The following is a 6,000-nucleotide window of genomic DNA, read 5'->3' as shown; positions in this document are numbered from 1 at the left end:
AAACAACATAGGTGACAACACATTCCCTTGTAGAACTCCACTGTTCACTGGAAATTCATTTGATATGACTCCACTAACACTAACTTTGCACTTGCCATGGTCATGAACAGACTTAATCAAATTTAAACATTCAAGAGAAATTCCATAATAACGCAAGACTTCTCACAAATTAGCCTTGCCATTAAAAGTGAGTTACTAAATTCTATATGCTATGCATTGCTGTACATGTCTCAAAATGAAAATTTAGTCTGTACAAATTCTACCTTTTCTAAATACTGCTTGTCCATCTCTCAGCTTTTCATCATTCTTTCTCTCCAGTCTCATATATATATATATATATATATATATATATATATATATATATATATATATATATATATATATATATATATATATATATATATATATATATATATTAAAAGCTAAAGCACTTGTTACATTAAGTATTTCACGACACCAATTTTGATTTCATGCAGTTTCTCTGTTTCTAAGATCACTGTGTTGCCCCCTTATTCATCGTTTTGCCACTGGCCATTTTATTGAATAACTTATTCCTATCATTAGGGCAACTTTGCAAAAACAATATTATTAACAATACTTATATAGGTTGTTAGGTCATCGTGTTACTCTACAGATGTGCAAAGGGGTTATATGCTAACGGCATCTGAAATATCATGGTGGTCACCCATCCAGTTATATAGAAATCTGACTAGTAGACTGAAAATCTTCCGAGCTGTGCTATAAGTAAACTTTACTTTTGCAAGATATATATTTCTTTGTTGCGGTTATCATTAAACAGATTTCGTTGACACGTCTAAACTCTAAGCAAATGTTTAATGGTTAGGCGTTTACATTACCTTTGCGTCTTCCTACATGTTTAATATCCATCGCGCGAACGCCTTCTTTAAATCAATATTTCCCTTTTACAACTACCCTGTCAGAGAATGATTAATATAGATACCATCATCTAACTTCGGACTTTATTATGTCTGGATGAGATAAGATTAAAGTCTGATATTAGCGTCGCCATGTCATTCTTTATTTCACGGACATACGATGTCACTGATTTTGGGTGTCAGTATGCCAGATCGAGCGGGATCAGAGTGGTTTTCTTCTTCTTGTCATCTACACAGGACGTCTACCAAATTTGGTTACTTCTGAATTGTTTGCCTCAAATAATACGTCACAGATAAAGATGTTGCCGTTCGATAGATTTTAAAATTGTCTTTCATGATTACGGCTCTTTTCCAAGCTATTATGTCTCACTTCCGCCGAGGCTAATGTATAAGACTTGATATATATCTAAGGCAGATTTTATGTTACTTCCATAACTATGACGCATTCTAAACCCTGTTGAAACTTCCTAGTTGTCTACTTTCTTGTAGTTTCTTTTTCTTTAAAATATATGCGCCGTGCATAACTTTCAGTGTCTATATCGACTCCGCATGGCGCAACCAAATCATGACATAAACAAATTAGGCCTACAGCTAAATCTGATATTTTATACATTTACTATTCTCACATAAATCACTGATGGTTTTAGCTTTCAGCAATATTCGAGAGAAGGTTTAGAGAATGTTTTAAAGAAATGTTAGACGTGCAAATCTGCTGGAATTAAGTTCAGGTTACGGAATTGTTGTTACCTTATGTGTTTGGGAATTCAACATATGAGAATGGTTCTACTTATTTTATTAAATACACTTCTCTGCTGCGGTTTTATTCTAAAGTATGTTCAATTTTGTATTTCTATGCACTGCTACCTTATTATTCTAACATTATGACAATTTTATTATTTAAGTTAAGATATATATATATATATATATATATATATATATATATATATATATATATATATATAATATATATATATATATATATATATATATATATATATATATATATATATATATATATATATATATATATATAGTGTAGCTCATAGGCTTTGATGTTGAGAGAATAAGAAAAAAATACCATCACACGTGCATATGGGTATGCCCCATTCTCCCACGCTCCAACTACACTTCACGCAGAAAATGCCTTAACTATATATACAAAAAGGTGACCCTAGCTCCTATTCATAGTCCGGAGTGTCAGGAGTCTTTTTGACCCAACAGCTGGTAATTTGAAATTCTTTTTAAGCATGACATCCGTCATGTAGCCTCTGGACTGAGAAGCAGCAAGTAGCAACTTGATTATAATGCCTAAGAAGACGCGATGTATCAAAAGTTGCTTTGATATATTAGGTAGCAGGTTGGCCAAGGCACCAGCCACCTGTTGAGATACTACCGCTAGAGTTATTGGATCCTTTGACTGGCCACAGTACTACATTATATCCCTCTCTCTGGTTACGGCTCATTTTTTCATACACCGATTAGTCTGGCCTATTCTTTTCACATTCTCCTCTGTCCTCATACACCTGACATCACTGAGATTACCAAACAATTCTTCTTCGCCCAAGGGGTTAACCACTGGGGGAGGGATAAAGGCCGCAACTCTAGCTATAGTAAGCATCTCTTCTAGGAGAAGAGCACTCCAAAATCAAACCATTGTTCTCCAATCCTTGGTAGTGCCATAGCCTCTGTACCATGGTCTTTCACTGTCTTGGGTTAGAGTTCTCTTGCTTGAGGGTACACTCGGGCACGCTGTTCTATCTTGTTTCTCTTCCTCTTGTTTTATTATTTTATTTATAGTTTATATATAATAAATCTAATTTAATGTTGTTAATGATCTTAATTTTTTTTTCATTTTGATTGTTATGACTTCATTTGTTGTTTATTCATTTCCTTGTTTCCATTCCTCACTAGGCCATTCTTCCCTGTTGGACCCCTTGGGCTTACAGCATCATGTTTTTCCACCTAGGGTTATAGCTTAGGTAATAATAATAATAATAATAATAATAATAATAATAATAATAATAATAATAATAATAATAAGTTTGGCATGACATTCTGCCGTCATTCACTTTGGACGACAATCACGCTCTCATGATATTCCAAAGGTCCGTTGAGTTTCTGATTGATGATGATTTATGCAATTTAGACAAATGCTCTGACGCAAAGACAGGAGGGACTAATAAGAGTGTCATCCCAGCGGGGATAGTTGCAGAAATAGAACTATAGTAGAAAGCTAAAAAGAGGGCGTAGGAATGCTTCAAACACACTGTAGTAGACCAATGTTTCAAACACACTGTAGTAGACCAATGTTTCAAACACACTGTAGTAGCCTAAGGCGTCAAACGCACTGTAGTAGACCAATGTTTTAAACACACTGTAGTAGACCAATGTTTCAAACACACTGTAGTAGACCAATGTTTCAAACACACTGTAGTAGCCTAAGGCTTCAAACGCACTGTTGTAGACCAATGTTTCAAACACACTGTAGTAGACCAATTTTTCAAACACACTGTAGTAGACCAATGTTTCAAACACACTGTAGTAGCCTAAGGCTTCAACACACTGTAGTAGACCAATGTTTTAAAAACACTGTAGTAGACCAATGTTTCAAACACACTGTAGTAGACCAATGTTTCAAACACACTGTAGTAGCCTAAGGCTTCAAACGCACTGTTGTAGACCAATGTTTCAAACACACTGTAGTAGACCAATTTTTCAAACACACTGTAGTAGCCTAAGGCTTCAAACGCACTGTTGTAGACCAATGTTTCAAACACACTGTAGTAGACCAATGTTTCAAACACACTGTAGTAGCCTAAGGCTTCAAACGCACTGTTGTAGACCAATGTTTTAAAAACACTGTAGTAGACCAATGTTTCAAACACACTGTAGTAGACCAATGTTTCAAACACACTGTAGTAGCCTAAGGCTTCAAACGCACTGTTGTAGACCAATGTTTCAAACACACTGTAGTAGACCAATTTTTCAAACACACTGTAGTAGCCTAAGGCTTCAAACGCACTGTTGTAGACCAATGTTTCAAACACACTGTAGTAGACCAATGTTTCAAACACACTGTAGTAGCCTAAGGCTTCAAACGCACTGTTGTAGACCAATGTTTCAAACACACTGTAGTAGACCAATTTTTCAAACACACTGTAGTAGACCAATGTTTCAAACACACTGTAGTAGCCTAAGGCTTCAACACACTGTAGTAACCTAAGGCTTCAAACGCACTGTAGTAGACCAATGTTTCAAACACACTGTAGTAGACCAATTTTTCAAACACACTGTAGTAGACCAATGTTTCAAACACACTGTAGTAGCCTAAGGCTTCAACACACTGTAGTAACCTAAGGCTTCAAACGCACTGTAGTAGACCAATTTTTCAAACACACTGTAGTAGACCAATGTTTCAAACACACTGTAGTAGCCTAAGGCTTCAACACACTGTAGTAACCTAAGGCTTCAAACACACTGTAGTAGACCAATTTTTCAAACACACTGTAGTAGACCAATGTTTCAAACACACTGTAGTAGCCTAAGGCTTCAACACACTGTAGTAACCTAAGGCTTCAAACGCACTGTAGTAGACCAATGTTTCAAACACACTGTAGTAGACCAATTTTTCAAACACACTGTAGTAGACCAATGTTTCAAACACACTGTAGTAGCCTAAGGCTTCAACACACTGTAGTAGACCAATGTTTTAAAAACACTGTAGTAGACCAATGTTTCAAACACACTGTAGTAGACCAATGTTTCAAACACACTGTAGTAGCCTAAGGCTTCAAACGCACTGTTGTAGACCAATGTTTCAAACACACTGTAGTAGACCAATTTTTCAAACACACTGTAGTAGCCTAAGGCTTCAAACGCACTGTTGTAGACCAATGTTTCAAACACACTGTAGTAGACCAATGTTTCAAACACACTGTAGTAGCCTAAGGCTTCAAACGCACTGTTGTAGACCAATGTTTTAAAAACACTGTAGTAGACCAATGTTTCAAACACACTGTAGTAGACCAATGTTTCAAACACACTGTAGTAGCCTAAGGCTTCAAACGCACTGTTGTAGACCAATGTTTCAAACACACTGTAGTAGACCAATGTTTCAAACACACTGTAGTAGCCTAAGGCTTCAAACGCACTGTTGTAGACCAATGTTTCAAACACACTGTAGTAGACCAATTTTTCAAACACACTGTAGTAGCCTAAGGCTTCAAACGCACTGTTGTAGACCAATGTTTCAAACACACTGTAGTAGACCAATGTTTCAAACACACTGTAGTAGCCTAAGGCTTCAAACGCACTGTTGTAGACCAATGTTTCAAACACACTGTAGTAGCCTAAGGCTTCAACACACTGTAGTAACCTAAGGCTTCAAACGCACTGTAGTAGACCAATGTTTTAAAAACACTGTAGTAGACCAATGTTTCAAACACACTGTAGTAGCCTAAGGCTTCAACACACTGTAGTAACCTAAGGCTTCAAACACACTGTAGTAGACCAATGTTTCAAACACACTGTAGTAGACCAATGTTTCAAACACACTAGTAGCCTAAGGCTTCAAACACACTGTAGTAGCCTAAGGCTTCAAACACACTGTAGTAGACCAATGTTTCAAACACACTGTAGTAGCCTAATGCCTATGATGCACCACGAGAAATTCACTGATGACAATAGCCCCTTACTGGAGTCATTGACTTCCATCTCTAACGTAATGATTATAAGGCCAAAGAATTCGTTTACCAAGGTTCTCATGGCAAGCACCTACTTTCTAGACAGGTAATTATGCAGAAAGGAATGTTACAATCCGACCTGTCTTCATTGCCGCCACAGCCCTCTCTCTTACTCTCGAGAAAATAGTTTAAAAGCTATTAATGAAACTTAGCAGATGCACTGCTAGCATACATAATATATATATATATATATATATATATATATATATATATATATATATATATATATATATATATATATATATATATATATATATATATATATATGTGTGTGTGTGTGTGTGTGTGTGTGTGTGTGTGTGTGTGTGTATGTATGTATGTATGTATATATGTATTTGTGTAATATTCCTAATGTATTTTAT

The 6,000-nt window shown here is 36.0% G+C and overlaps 1 protein-coding gene across 5 annotated transcripts in view; it reads right to left on the bottom strand.

Moving 5' to 3' along the window:
- Positions 1-6,000, bottom strand: part of LOC137645997 (solute carrier family 35 member C2) — a 132,164-nt gene that overhangs the window by 114,225 nt on the left and 11,939 nt on the right. The window lies entirely within an intron of this gene.

This window comes from Palaemon carinicauda, chromosome 8 (assembly GCF_036898095.1).
Source record: "Palaemon carinicauda isolate YSFRI2023 chromosome 8, ASM3689809v2, whole genome shotgun sequence".
Classification (NCBI taxonomy): domain Eukaryota; kingdom Metazoa; phylum Arthropoda; class Malacostraca; order Decapoda; family Palaemonidae; genus Palaemon; species Palaemon carinicauda.
Note: the sequence above shows the minus strand (reverse complement) of the source record. Positions and strands in the feature narration are given on the sequence as shown.